The sequence below is a fragment of the Ambystoma mexicanum genome, chromosome 5p (assembly GCF_040938575.1).
Source record: "Ambystoma mexicanum isolate Mex_15411 chromosome 5p, UKY_AmexF1_1, whole genome shotgun sequence".
Lineage (NCBI taxonomy): Eukaryota > Metazoa > Chordata > Amphibia > Caudata > Ambystomatidae > Ambystoma > Ambystoma mexicanum.
This window is the reverse complement of record NC_090930.1, coordinates 842,642,465-842,658,975: the sequence shown is the minus strand read 5'-3', so window position 1 is coordinate 842,658,975 and position 16,511 is coordinate 842,642,465.

The following is a 16,511-nucleotide window of genomic DNA, read 5'->3' as shown; positions in this document are numbered from 1 at the left end:
CGAATGGGTAGCAGCGCAGGTGCTCCTGAAACTCAGAAGGACACTAACAGGGGAAGAAGAGGACATAGTGAGAAGGACGGCAAAGAATGAAATGGGTGACACACAGACGGGGACAGGGGTGAGTAAGACAAGAGAAGGTCAACTGTCACAGGCAGAGGAAAAAATGTTGGAGGAGAGGTTGGCTGAATTAAGAGATGCACAAAATGCACTGATTAGACAGTTCGAGCAAGAAACACAAGGAAGAAAGAAGGAGAGAAAGGAGGATAGGGACGAGCAGGAGAGGATGAAGGAACGACTGGAAGAAAGGAAGAAGAAAGCAGAGCGGATGAAGGCAATAGCAGAGAGGGTGTCACGAGCAGAGCAACGAGACATGAAAAGGAGGGAGGAAGAGAAAGAAAGGGAAATGGAACTGTGGAAAAAGAAAATACTATCTGAAAGCCCCAGGAAATATGAATAAGGTAACATAATAGCGAGCATATTAAAAATGGAACGTGCAAAATAGGAAAGGAGGGAAGAGGAAGAGAGGATATTAGGAAAGGTAAGTGAGGAGGTGTTGGAAGAACTAAAAAGAAAAAGAGAGGAAATAGGTGGTGAAATAATAGGGAAAAGGATGAGGAGAATGGAGATAGAAGGGTGGAGCACGGTGTAAGAACATACACACGCCAGGATTTGGAGCTGGCCACAATGTCAACGCAAGGGGCAGCTGTTAAAGGAGAAGAGCACAAGGAAACAGACTTAATAGATCTAAAAACGGTGACAGTGGATGGAAAACACACAAACTGGGGATTATCTTTTCCTGATGGATTTTTTAGCGAGGAGGAAGAATGTTTAGGGAAAAGCGGAGGAGATGGTAATGGGGAAAGTTTAGAGAAACTGTACATTACACTCACCAACCACGAGTCACCATGGTCGTGCGAAAGAAGGGAGGAAGATACGAGAGGTAAAGAGAAGGTAAAGGAGGTAGCAAGTAGAACATCACAACTAGTACCACCGACATCGGTACAAATGCCACGCACTCTAGCAACACGAGCTCTAGCACCACGCCCACTGACACCCACCCCTGCACACACCCCATATGTCGACAGACATAGGGACCTCCCAGGACGCAGGCAGGAAGAACGGGCGAGCACTCCCATAGTAAGAGAAGAGGGTAACAGGAGAGGGTGGAAGGATGGAGGGGATGGAAAAACAGACCACTGTACTATTGATAGGATTGAAGAATTACCTGACACAGAGGAGGAGGATGAATACACGAACATTACCCCACGGGCACGGGGGGAAATGAGGGGGTACAATCTAATCCCACTTCTGGAAAGGAGAGGGGCCAGGCCACAATATGTCCCCTGGAAGCATGCCGATAAAGAGAATATCAAATGCAGACTCCCATCGCTAAGTGGAGGAGCAGGGAAGTGGATATATGAGATGGAAAAACACACAGCGGGACAGAAACTGGCGGTGTGGGGCGTGAAGGGGCTCCTAATATCAATATTGGGGGATGCTGCAGATGACATCTGGAAAAGGGCGGGCTTCCCAGGGGTCACAGTAACAGACACGTCACATGATGGAGCACCATTTGCAAATCGCAGACATGCGCTGTGGCAGGCTTTAAGGGTTCAGTACCCAGATACGTCAGACATAGGAGCAATAACCTCACGCAAGATGCGTGAGATTGAGGATCCTGTTGATTACATCCAGGAGATTCAGGAGAAGTGGCGCTTGGAAACGCGGGAACCGTGGGATAAAACACTAGCAATTTTCTACCATATACTAATACAAGGACTCCCGGAGCAAGTACAAAGGAAGCTGAAGAAAATAGTGGGTATGGAAGATAAAGCCTGGCCGGAAATACAACTGACTATAGTACACCAGTGCAGGCTGTGGCAGGAAAAGATTAAACAAAAGGAGGCAAAACTGGTACAAAAGAAGTTATCCAAATATGCCATGGAAGGAGCACCAATAACAACACCCGCCCCCACACAGGTCACGGTCGCACAAGACACAACACAACAACAGGTAGCACAACTACAACAGCCAGCACAAGTAATAACACAGCAGATGCCCCCGCCCACACCATACACAGCATACTCAGGAGGAGGATACATGCAAATGGGAAATGGATACTCTAAAAACTATAGGGGGAGGGGTGGTATGGCAAGAGGGAGGGGCTATGGCCAACAGGCACAACAACAAGGAGGGTTCAGGGGCTACTACCAAAACAGACAGCAAGGATACCAAGACAACGCAGGAGGTTTCCCATGGCAGGCCAGAGAACCACCAATATGTTGGATCTGTGGGATGGTAGGGCACAAGTCACGTGCAGGATGAGGACTACCCAACCAGCCTGGGGGGAACAAGACCACACTGGAGAACAACAGGTCTGACAGCAACAGGGTATGCAACAATGCCTACCACAACAACAAGCGCCACTACAACACCCATCACCACAGAAACAGATACAAACATACACACCACCACAGCAACAGGTACAAACAAACACACCACAACAGCAACAGACGATAGCAACACTACACCATCAAGTGCAACCGGTACAACAGCTCACACAAGTACAAGACAATGCAGTATCAACAACTAATGAACAACTACAGCACACACAGCTGGGGAAGGGGACGATATTGGGCCACAACCCTTACACAAGGTCAGTCACTACACCCACAATAGGACAGCCCACAGATGTCTTTGATGTGTCCCATCCTATTGGTAACACCTAACACTGCGGAGGAACCACACATACCGGTGGTGATAGGTGACAAATAATGTTCCTTCCTAGTTGACACCGGGGCCACTAGGTCTTACATAAGGGAAGGGAAGTTTAAATCGTCAGGCGAAGCCATGTACACTCAAGGATTCTCTGGGGCTCGAGGGTTGGTTCCCTTTACTGATAACATCTCCTTATCTATAGGAGACCATGACACGTCTCTTCCACTTCTGTACTCGAAGCAGTCACTAGTAAACATACTTGGGAGGGACATAATGAGCAGATTAAATACGACAATCTCCTTCTCGGAGAACGGCATAATTTGTTCCCCACCAATAATAAACATGCTCACAGCACGACAAATACTGCAAGCTTACTGTGGCCAAACAGTAGCTCGGGCTGAGCCTGTAGATGGAGAGATATTCCAATATGGAACTGACATGGCATTTGCATGGATGCCTGGAATTGAGGGCAAGATTTGGAGGGGGCCAGCAGCATACTTGTTGAGACCAGAGACCCCAGCAAGTGAACCAGAGGGGAAGATAATTTCAATGAGCATCGAGAGCATCATGGCAACTGCAGATTACATCACAGTACTTGCCCAAGACAGGGAGGGCAGGGCCAGGAGAGCAGTAATAGCACTGGCTGAGGGGTGCAGGCTCACACAGGTATCTGATGAGGAGCTCTTCTCAGACAATAAAGGATAAGGAGAGATGGTGTTTATGATGAGTGTTGACATCTGGTTAAGAGTGACATACAAGCAAGTAGCCCTAAAAATGGCAGTGGCACTAGAGGCACCTGCCTCTACACCAGTACCATTTTATGAGGAAGACATGGCAGCAGTACCAGCATCCCTGTGGACCACCATTGCATATGACGTTGGCTGCATAAAGAGCATTGGAGGAGTGAAAATAAAACTGAAAAAGCGAGCAATGTTACCCAGGGTGAAACAGTACCCCCTATCAAAAGAGGCAGAGGAGGGCATATATGAAACAATAACAGCCCTGATAAACAATGTCATATTAGTACCATCAGAATCACCATGCAACACGGCTGTGTACCCAGTGCGCAAAGCGAAAGGAGGGTCTTGGCGTTTCATCCAGGGCCTTAGGCCCTTGAATGACATTGTAGAGGCAGAGTACCCCATAGCAGCAAACCCAGCCACCATACTATGTGGAATACCAGCAGAGGCATCACGGTTTACCGTGATTGACCTCAAAAACACATGTTTCTCAATACCTCTGCACCCAGATTCACAAGACCTGACAAGCTTCACATACAGGAACACAAAATGGAAACATACAAGGTTGCCTCAAGGGTACTGTGAGTCACCATCCATCTTCAACAGAGTAGTACAGATGGATTTGGGAAACATTGAGATGGAGAGCACGGTGCTGCAATACGTTGATGACATCATCATTTGCAGCACCACTGAAGAAAGATGTAGAAAGGACTCAGTAAAGATGCTCACAGTGTTAGCTGAAAAGGGGTACAAGGTGGACAAAGAAAAGTTACAGTACTGTCAGGAACAGGTACTCTACATTGGCCAACTTATCTCACAGCATAGAAGGAACATTGCACCACAAAGAGCACAAGCCATAACCAACACACCACAACCACAGACAGTGAGAGAACTACAGCAATTTCTGGGCATATGCAACTACTGCAGGGTATGGGTTTTTGACTACAGCTCATACATAGGGCCCCTGTTCGAAGCCCTCAGAGAAGCACAAAAACGGGACAAAAAGTCGGGGTGGACTAGAGAAATGAAAGAGGCGTTTGATTAATTGAAACATGCCATATCAACAGAACCAGTGCTAGCCACTCCATACTATGAACACATTTTTTCACATTGCGACTCAGCAGTAATGAAGGCAGTGCTGACACAGAAAACAAGCATGGGACACAAGCCCGTGGCTTTCTACAGCAGACACTTGGACCCTGTAATGTTAGGTCACTTCCCTTGCGAACAAAGCCTGGACGCCGCAGCTTTTGCGGTGGAAAAATCCTCATCGATAACAATGGGGTGCCCTAGCACACTATTCGTGGAACATGCCCTCTTTGCCATATTGAACAAGCCTAAATCCACACTGACCACCCAGAGAGCATCAGGTTATGAAATTATTCTCTCCAGGCCAGAGTTAATGATTGTAAGGTGCAGCAATGTAAACCCAGCAAGATTCATAGCTGAGGTAGTTGAGAATGGTGACTATGCTCATGACTGCACACAAGCCATTGAACTTTACTCCAGCACAAGAAAAGTTGAGGAAAATGCGCTAGCAGGGGGAGAAATAATGTACATTGATGGGTCATCAACGATAGACCAAAGCGATGGTGTTAGAAGGACAGGAGCAGCAGTGGTTAAGTTGACAGAAGACTGGATGTATGTGCCAGTAAAGTGTGTTCAACTACCACAACATTACTCGGCCCAAGCCGCAGAGCTAGTGGCCCTAATTTTGGCATTAAAGGAGAGCTTTGATAAAAGAGTCATGATATATTCCGACAGTGCATATGTCACGTCAACAGTCCACTCAGGATTAATTAAATGGCAAAGGAGAGGGTTCAGAAGAGCAGATGGTACGCCAGTACAACATGCCCTACTACTTGCAGAACTAATTGAAGTAATTGATGACCTGAAAGAGATAGCCCTGGTAAAATGTAAGTCCCACACCAACGGGGATGACCCTATCTCAAAAGGTAACGAAACAGCAGACGCACATGCTAAGCATGCTGTGTATTTTGGAGAAATTTGGACCCCCCAGGAAAAGGAAAAGATAGGGGGAGGGTGGGAGCGAGAAAAATGTTGATGAAGGATGGGTACACACACATCCCTGAAACACAGATACTGGAATTACAGGCAGCAGCACCTATGGCAGAAAAGGAGCTATGGGTAAAAAGGGGATGCACAATGTCACCCACAGATGCATTGTGGCGTCAGAGTAATACAGGAAGGGTAGTGATGCCCCTAGCACTATTGAAAACAGCCCTAGCTCAGCTACACCATCCAGCACACACAGGGAAGGAAGTGATTGCAGCACGAATAAAGGAGGCCTGGTTCTGTCCCGAGCTAAATTCACATGTTGCAACATTTATCAGCAATTGCCTAACGTGCCAACAGTTTACAGCCGGTCTCGCGCTGCAAGTGATAAAAGGTACTATACCCCGGCCAGAAGGACCCTTCCTGCACTTACACATTGACTACGTTGACATGATCAACGTATGTCAAGGACAAAGATACATGATTGTAGTGGTGTGCCCATTTTCAAGGTGGATTGAGGCTGGACCCTGCTCTCATGCGAACGCATTCAGAGCAGCTAAATTCTTGGTCAGGTAGGTTTTCCCAAGGTGGGGAGTGTGCGAAGTGCTGCAGTCAGACAATGGCCCAGACTTTGCTAATGAGATGTTCGAGCACGTAACTGCAATGCTTGGTATAAAACATAAGTTTGCGTGTGCATACCACCCGCAGGCTAACAGTATCTGTGAATGCCTGAACGGTCTGCAAAAAGAAGAGATTGCCAAAATACAGCAGACACTAAGAAATGCTGGTTGTACTGCCTCCCCTTGGCTCTGTTTGAGCTGAGAAATAGGCCAGGATCTGATCACCACCTCACTCCCCATGAGGTGGTGACCGGACGTCAGCGCCTTCCATTAACACCAGCGTCAAGGGCCTTCACCGACTATGACAGCTCTGCAAATGTTTTTGGTGATGAAATGTACGAATACGTGTCTTCCTTGATTACTAGTGTTGCCTTTATCTCTCAACAGCTCGAGCGCACATGGGGCGGGTCGAAGATCACCCAACCAGAAGAAACAAATGAGGAACAAGAGCAGCAAAAACAGTGGACTATTGCGGAAGGAGACCACGTTCTCCTCCGCAATTTCAACAGAAAGTGGAACAGCCCCAGGTTCACAGGGCCCCACCTTGTGGAAGCAGTGGCTCCCAGAGCCATTAAACTAGCCGACAAAAGAGTCTGGAACCACCTCCATGACGTCAAGCCCTCCAAAGGCCAGACCCACCCTCGCATTGACGACAGGGCCACCGCAACAACAACAGCATCAGAAAAACCAACAACAGACACAGCAACAGCAACAAAGGGCAATTGTGACACTGCCCCTGACCCCTCCCCAGCCACAGACACAGCCACAGACTTTGGACAATCGCCCATAGCCCACCCCATGGTCATGAGATCTCAAACCTTTGCCCCGCCCAGCCCCGTTCCTGCCATCACCGATTAAAGGACATTGGCCCTCATTACAACCCAGGCGGAGGACCATGGTGCTATCAGCACCATGGTCCATGCCGGTGTCCGCCATGGCGGAATGGGGAATTACCACCCCATTCCGAGGTTGGTCGGTAATTCCCCATGCCGCCATGGCCCTTCCCCATTCCCATTTTTGCCCCATAGGGCTCAATGGGGAAGGCGCTAATATCGGTACCGCAAATTGCGGTACCGTTATTAGCGCCAAAGTCCCTTTGCGGGTCCCTACTTTAACGGCTGGAAAAACCAGCCGTTAAGGTCGGGTCCTGCAAAGGGACCTCGTAATCAGGCGTTAAGGGTTTAACAGCGCCGACACCTTTTACGGCGCCGTTAAACCCTTAACGCCAGGGTCGTAATGAGGCCCATTGTATAGCTTGAATGCTGCACACACATTTAAACACATGTATGTTCTCTTTTTATCTTGCACATGCAGGTACTGCATATTACTGCGTTGTATAAAAAGTGAAGTAACTTACGTCGTGTTCTGCCCAGGAGTAAATGCTACCCACAGATGATAACACCCCTGAGGCCCTGTCACACCAATTTGTATACCATATAAAGAGAACAAAGTATCTAAAAAAGAGAAGGGTACGCGTGTAATGCAACACGTTCATTTTGGCCATAGAACAATCATTCCCACATCTCCATGAGCACTTACCAACTCTGAGAGATAGGTCGCTGAGATTAGCATGGGGACAGCTTTTCGCCTGGGCAATAAATGACTATCCTATAGGCAGAGCTTGACTAAAGAAAACTAACTAAATAACGCATATTTTCAGAATTTTCAGGCGGGCATCTTTAACATCACAAGAATAAGCTGCAGGACAGCAGCAAAGGTAAGAGCAAAAATGCCAGTGAGATTAGCTATTGTAATAAAGTTCATAGGTGTGCTGGTTGTCACTGGTCTATTGGCTGCCTCTGTCTGGCAGAAACACTATGCTTACTATATGATAGCTGTACCCAAACTAACTTACCCCCTCCCACGGCTGCAACAGGTACAGTGTCAGGTGGTACAAGCAGCCCCAGTAGTAAGGAACATAGGGTTACACGCAGCACATATGGAGATGATAAGGGAATTGACACATACCTCACAGATTCAGCACACGTCTCGAACAACATGTGGTATCAGCACATGACCAAAATTGGTAAGCAGACAACTGAGGAGAACTGCTATGTGTGCTCGTTGATCCCATACGCTATGAGCGCATCAAGAACATTTGTAGCTACTGAAGTACCAGCAAAAACAGTGGAATGTCTGATATATTTGGCACTATTCCAAACAAAAGGACGATTTCAAGGGACAGTGGTGACACTTCAATGGAAAACGAGGGACACATATCCATACGAAAATAATTTCCTCAAAACATACCTGATGTACCATAAAAGGAGCCTACATACTGAAGGTTTCAGATATATGACGGATGGTCCAGATAAAGGAGAAACAAAGAAAGTAACGCTACAATACCTGCCGTGTGATTGGTATGCCAGCCAAATTGCTGGTGAACAAGGGTGTTGGGAAAGACCTCTTATAACAATAACTGGGAAAATATATACGAATGACGGATGGGAAATAGGAGTGGCTGGGAGCAATATGATAACACGAGAAAATATTACCTCTATAAAAGAGCACAACGACAGATATGTACCGATGCTGACATGGCTGGAGAAGGACGAAGATCCAATAAGTAACTGCACCCACACTGTGCTATCAACACAATGGCAATGTGGATGTGGGATATAACACCAACTATGAAAGAACGACAGAGATATCAGAGGGGGGTGCCGGCAGAGCAGTTCTAATGGACCACTATTGAGCCTGCGGCGATAAGGCGTACCACACCTTGCCTCCATCATGGAATGGAATACGCACTATGGTGCACATCAATGTGCCATCCCTGGTTGTGCCTCAGAAACATGTCAACATGGCCAACTTCCCCCAGATGGACGAAGGGAACAAAAGGAGGAAAAGATCTGTACAATCAGAAGAAGGCGACGTGAACAACAACAATAACGTTTTGCCAAGAGTGAAAAGACAAGGAGAACCCCTGACGGGAAACTACCTGTGGGGAAGATCGGAAACAGCTCTCACGTCCATCCCACCAGAACACAGACTATTTAGTAGAGCAGCAATGTTCTTCTCATCCATAATACACCCAGGACTGCAGGCATATGCAAATGCAAAATGGTTGCAGATCACCAGATGGGAACTGATGATGACAATAAATTTGACTGTCAATGGATTCAACGCGATAAAAGAAGAACTGAGAGCAGTAAGAATGGTAGCACTACAAAACAGGTATGTGCAAGACCTTCTCACGGCGATGGAAGGAGGGGTTTGTGCAAAAATAGGACAATCATGTTGCACATTCACCCCGCGAATGACGCAGACAATGGAACACTTACTGAAGCAGTATCACAACTCGCCCTGATGCACTCCAAAATGGTGGAAGAAAGTAAAGGAGTAGAGAAAGATGGCAGCTGGTTTTCATTTCTATGGTCATGGATGCCTTCATGGCTGTCAGATGGGCTGAAGCTAATAGTAGTATGCATAATACTGGCGACAGCTGTGTTGATCGTAATAAAGTTCTGGAAAGCTAGAAAAACACGTACAACGAACAAAATGATGGAGATGGTCGGCATGCACGCCCTACTACCAGCTGAAGATGACAAGCACACAGACATGATTATACAGGAACGTGAGAGACTGCACAAACAAATATTGGACACCCACATAGACCCACCATCTGTGAAAGTGGAGAACCCAAGGAACCCGAGGAGCTATGTTGGAAGATGGGTCTATTGCAAACCAGGCGGCGGCTGTGTTTATATGTATTGGTCATTTGAAGATCATGTCAACCACTATGGACACCTGGCCGGAATAACGAAAGTATGGAGAGTGAAAGGAGATAAAGGAAAGGATGATCTTGTGGTCAACAAGTCGACCAGAGGGGGGACTGAAGTAGGAGAATGGGATATTTCTGGGGAGAAGTAGCGCAAAAACTGGCGGCGAAAGGGGTCACGCTCATTATAGATTCAGCCTGGGCCTGCCTGCTGGGAGGGTTCCCTAGAGCACGGAAACTTAAACATGTTGGGAAATTGAAAGACTTGGCATATGTGCTTGCAAAGCGGAGGATTGCCATGGGATGGAAACAGTGTCATAAGCCATGGGTGGAGGTGTGGTGGAGGGAGTTACAGAAGTGGGCGGAGACTGAAACGGTGGTATGGCAGGAGGCGTGTAGCATGAGTGGGGAGGAAGAAATGGGCACCCTGATGGCATGGAAAGTATTAATAGCAGGACTGTTTGGAACAATACCAGATTCTGCGGATTCAGAAGAAAGTGATACCCTGCCACATGCAGCAGATACTGAAGGAGTAGTACAATCAGGCTCTTGAAGGGGGGGTGGGATCGGGGGGGGGCAGTGGTCAAGACTAAGTGATGTTAATGGAATGGTTGTTAAATACACTGCATGTTTGGTTTGTATTGTTTGTTGGCTTTAAAAATAAAAAGATTTTAATTTTTTTTTAAAAAAAGTAGGAGAATGGGATAACACCCTTCCCCCAATGGTCAGCATTTGTACTCTCGTTGCTGAGAGTATTTTCATGGCGAGGCTCCTGTATGGAGCTCTTGCTTGCGGCCTACTCGGGCCTAGTTCATGGGTGGCGGTACATAATCCATAGAATGGAGGTTGCGGGGTGACAGAGTGTCACAAGCAGCATTAGATATACAGAGTGGTGTCTGTCATGTGGATTGGTGGCGGAGAAAGCGTCAGCAAGCATGTACTCGAGAACCAATCAGAATACAGAGGGGCTTATTTCTGGCGCCAGTACTCTTGGCCAATCACCAAGGGTCCCCCGGTAAAAATTCTAAAGTAACAACTGTTAGGGACAGCCCAAGTGTACCACCTGACCCGTCCTTATCCACTAACATTTCTTCCCATAGGGGACATATACTAACCCTACCACTCGGGGAACCAATCCAGAGTGGCGATAGGTTTTGTGATGATTTTTCCCAGGTGACGCGAGTAGCACGTCATACTGCTGTAAAAAGGGCCTGCGAGCCCCACTAACAACGAGAGTCTCATCGGATGCATACGAACCGAGACCCATCCCTGCCGTTATTGTAATAAACAGCAGTACTCGCCTTGCTTCTTGTGTGTGTCTAATACTCCTTTTGGGGACACGGGAGGAGTTGGGGCCGCCGCAGCCCGGAGGTCCGCGGACGGCTCTGTCGGCCCCGGGAGAATCACCCCGACACACCACTACTGGATCCTGGGGGGAGGCAGAAGCAAGTTAGATAGCTTGCTCCTGCTAGCAGGGAAAAACCAAACAAATAGGCCAAGAGAGGAAGTGAACGATTCTGGGCCTGCAGTACGATATTACAATACGAAGCGAGCACTGCCAGCCTGATGGCGGGTATAGCAAAATCTTAATTACCAATAACACGGACGGTTAACAGAAGACCGTTATCACCTGGGTAGCTGGGGCCTGCCTGTCTCCTGGCCTCATGCCTGGGTAGCTGCCGGACCTTGATCTTCCAAGCCTGATCAGAGATCGATGGGCAATTAAGACTGTCTGCCAAGTGAACACCACACAGGTCACACAGACCATCCACTGCCGGCGCAGCCCAATCGTGTAATCTATCACCCCCCCTGTCACTGCAGCGCATGCGCTGAGGGACGGCACGTGTGTTCAGGACTGGCCGCGGAAGTGAAAGCAACAAATGTTGCAATTTGCTGCAGTGCTATATGTGCTATTTGTGTCAAATGCTTAATCACGTACAACCTGGAAACCTATTGAGCACTGCTGCCTACACTTTTTTTAAAATACAGAATGGTCTGGGGTCTGTCGCTGCCACTGCACCATCCACAAGGCCTGCGTTTTATTCCATGCTTAATCATGTATGATTAATTGCGTCATCTTGAGTAAAATGCCTTCACCCTCCGTTCTTAATCTGTCCGATTCTGGGGCCCTTAGAAGTAGGCAACATGTAACCATTAAGTGTATACTGTATAAAGCACCCTTTTGGTTGTGGAATTCTCCAAATGTGCACACACACAGTTATGATAAGATTTGCAGCATACACACTTAGACTTTCCACGCTTTTCTTCTCAACTGTGATGATTTGCGGCTCTTGCTTCCGCTCGTCCCACTGACATCACTGACCTCTGCAGCTCCTGCCTTTCCCACTCACTCGGGCATCGTGGTCCTACTTCTCACCCAGCTTCGTGTCGCATGACAAAAGCGCAACGCTGCTGTGGTCATTGTTTTAATGGGAAGTCCAAGGAAGGGCGCTGCTGTTTCAGTGTGCAGAGCCTCCCCCAGACCCCATGTGCTCAAAGACAGCTACTTGTGTAAGTGATCAGGTAATAGCAACCACGTTTGACCCCAGTGGCAGTTGCTCTGATAAACCTATTATCCCTGTGCCTACACCTGAAGGAGAAGGTTACCAATTTCGATTCACCGAACAGCCTGTCAGCAAAGCGAATCTCAAGTGAATGTAATGCAAGCATTATCGTTATGGGTGACTGGTGCTCTGAAAGAATGATAATGTACTGTACACACACTACTATTAACTTTAGTAAATGAATTGATGCAGTAGCATCATCATGACGGTATGCAGAGGAGGTGAGCATCCTTGAACTGCTGGTGGCGTCGCACCATAGAGGCTGGCACCTCCCTGCACTGCCTGACAGAAAGACTGGCCCTGCCACCCCACCCCCCGAAAAGAAAACAAACATGTGCACAACTCAGCTCAGCTCACACACGACCACTGCCCCTCCCTCCCTCCATCCTCCCCCCACCCCCATGACAATTTGTTGTGGAGTTCATTGACTTCAGGGGCACGGCTGCTCCTGGCTGGGGCCACACCAGTGGGTGGCTGGGACACTGCCGGCACGGCCTCAGCTATTGTGTGCATTCATCAAAGCAAAGTTAACACTTATTAACTATGTGTTAACTTTCTTGGATGAATGCATGCATCCCATCTCCTGCACGGCGAGCAAGAGCAAATCAGAGCAAGGAGTAAGGTGAGTTACTTTCACAGAAAAGTGATGCTATGTTGCAAAAGTGACTGCAAGGTGGCTTGCAAAACTGGCCCAGGTCATCCCAAGTCTGAATTCCATCCAGCCAGGGGCCGAGTGGCTGACAGGCCAGTGCACCCCTGCATTCCAGGGAAACCATCAGGTATGTGGATTCAGGGAGATATCTGCAAGAAACAAAAAGGGTGGGGGGGGGGGGGGTCCTTGGCTGGTAAATATAACAGTGCAGACAACATAGGGAATCGCATGTTACTTGTGAGAACGGTGGGGCAGAAGACCAAGCTACTGGGTGCCAATATCTCTGAGCTTGGTATTCCATTGGGGAGTCCAAACAGCTTGGGCTGGGGTCTCCTCACACAAGATTCAGAAGTTTAAAACAACCTGGAAACCTATTGAGCACTGCTGCCTACACTTTGTTTAAATACAGAATGGTCTGGGGTCTGTCGCTGCCACTGCACATCCACAAGGCCTGCGTTTTATTCCATGCTTAATCATGTATGATTCATTGCGTCATCTTGAGTAAAACAAGGGCTATTCATTAAGCTCTAGACAAAGATAATGGTGTACCCTGACTCCCTTGAAAGTCCCAGAACAGAGAACAGGTTGCAAGGTCAACTACAAAGGAGAAGCCTTAGTTTAGGGACTGACCAATGAGAGATGATGGACTAATTGGGCAAGTGGGTAGTAGTCTGACATTGTTCTCTGCACCAGAGTTTCGTTTTGCTGAAATGCTGCTAACAAACCGAAGGTCCAAGGTTGGGAGAGAATGCCAACCAATCAGAGGGCATATGTAGTAAAATGCTATACAATGTTATACAGCCCAACCGGCTGCTGTTATTCTGCTGCAATATGTATTATACATATTTAGAAGTGGTTCAGGGCATACCTGCTTGATAAGGGGCATCAAGTGATATTACTAATACTTATATGATATATATGTATATATGTTCCCTTAACCAATAGGTTTTACAGTTTGCCTCATAGGATGATGTCATAGATGACGCATATTGAGGTATAAAGCCTCTGTATAATCGAAACCTAAGTTTGAGTATGTGGAGTACAGTTTCTTGTTTGCCAGATTGGCCCACTTTATTTCAGTTGATAATGAAGCAGTACTTTGCCATATTCTTTGAGTCTATCCATTTTTTTTGGGGTCTGCGATCATTATTGGTAATTCCATCGAGCACATGAGATGCTTCAAGGTTCTAGAGCACACCCATGACTGTTATCCTGCTAAGGCATCTTTCTCATTTTATTGGTCTTCTGTCTTCATCCATTCAGGTGGTCTTCCCGGTATAATGTTATCACTGCGCATCCCATTACCGCACAAACAAAAATGTTGACGTTCGACGGACCCATTTCTCCACATATATATGTCGGTGGGTAAAGTTAATAATAAATATGGGGGGATATGTGGGAGCTGTGGGGGGTCTCCCCGCATATATAGGCAACGAAATACAGTCAAAAAGAAAATGGACATTCTCGTTTGCGCAGTAAAAAATGTGCAGTGATCACACCGATCAGTCTTCCCAGGACTCATGCTTTACAAGTCTCTTCAGAGGCCGAAAATAATTCTGGCTCTATGCAGAGCTTTAGGCTATTCAAGCTGGGTCCAATTTCCATCTAAGAAAAAGAAGAGCTGTTTTGGTGGGCAAAGCACCTGTGTCCGTGGAATGGCAGGGCCATTTTTCCTTCTTGCAACGTCTACAATTAGACTTCAATGCAATTCAAAAAGGCTGGGGCATGTGCTATGGAACAGTCTTGAATGTAGAGCTGTTATGGCACATAAACTGTTTCGAGCTGCTTGATGTTTCGTTGGGGATCAGGTTTTTTGCAAGCAGCTTCTCCCATTGTGTGGGCCCTCGATTGATGGACAATGTAGCAGTGGTCTGTTACATCAGCAAACTGGGGTGAGGAGCCCGTTCCAGGACTTTGGCAAAACTGGTGATGGCTTTTTGGGGCTGCCTGAGGTACCGAATCAAAGTTCAGTCCAAGTACCTCCAAGGGGCCCTTAATCTGGCAGCAAACGTGTGTTCTCCCGCACAGGGTAGACAGCAGTGACTGAAGACTCAGTCCTCAACTGCTTCTGGGTCTCCAGGAGTGTTGAGTTCTGTTTGACTTGGATCTCTTCAACTCTCGGCTGAATGCTCAGCTTCCGGGATTCTTCCGTTGCTGGCCGGGTCCATTGGACAGCGCGACCAAAGCATTTTTTTGCAACTTTGGGGCCTGCTGAGGCATTATCAGTTCCCTCCATTCTCCATGATTGTGCGCAAGCTCCTTCAGACATAGATGCAGGGCACGGTTCTGAGCACCCTGATACCCTAGATTTAACCGAATGCAATTTCACTTAAGGAGAAGTGACCGAATCTATTTGACCGAAAATGGTAGGTAGTGTGGTATTTGTGTAGTTCATAATAGGTTGGGTGTGGGGTAAGGGTAAAAGTTATGGTAGGGAAGGGTAAGGGTGGATGTGGGGGCTCTTCCCCCCGTATTAAAATAAAAGTTTAAAAAGTAAAAAGTTAATTTCAATTTTCAGTAAAACAGATGTTGTCACATCCTTCCGCAAAATATTTTCGATCAAATCTATCCCATCCGATCACCCGCCCTGGCAGAGTTAACATTGGTTCCTGCTCCGTCTGCCTTGGCAATACGTGTTCTTCTGCCGTCCCCCCGCCCTCTAGGCCTGCTGCTTAATCCTGCGCTCCCTCCTCATCCCCTGGTATTAAAGGTGTCTCTTTGGTTGGGGGTTTGGTCGGTTTCGGAGGGCGCTGGGCTCCTGGGGGTCTTTTGCAGTCAGCTACAACACTCATACAGAGTTCTTGGGTACCCAGCGCGCTCAATATTTTGAGGGGGATTGGAACCTGAGTTCGCGGACATCTGCATCCCTTTCATGCAGGGGTAGTTCAGGTGGGGAATCTTTTGGCACGTTTGTCTCACGGTCAAACCCTACTGCTCTTCTATTTCTTCGTGTTATGCTTCGGTGGGTGGATTCCCAGTGGGAGAGCATCCATTGCTTTGCAGGCTCTTGAAAGGGATCAGGGGGACCAGGACCCCTCCAGTATTCACGCGCTCCTGTTTGTGGCACGCGATCGTATCATGCTTCGGTGGGTGGATTTCCAGTGGGAGAGCATCCATTGGTTTGCAGGCTCTTGAAAGGGATCAGGGTGACCAGGACCCCTCCAGTATTCACGCGCTCCTGTTTGTGGCACGCGATCGTATCATGCTTCGGTGGGCGGATTCCCAGTGGGAGAGCATCCATTGCTTTGCAGGCTCTTGAAAGGGATCAGGGTGACCAGGACCCCTCCAGTATTCACACGCTCCTGTTTGTGGCACGCAATCGTATCATGCTTCGGTGCGTGGATTCCCAGTGGGAGAGCATCCATTGCTTTGCAGGCTCTTGAAAGGGATCAGGGTGACCAGGACCCCTCCAGTATTCACGCGCTCCTGTTTGTGGCACGCGATCCCATCATGCTTCGGTGGGTGGATTCCCAGTGGGAG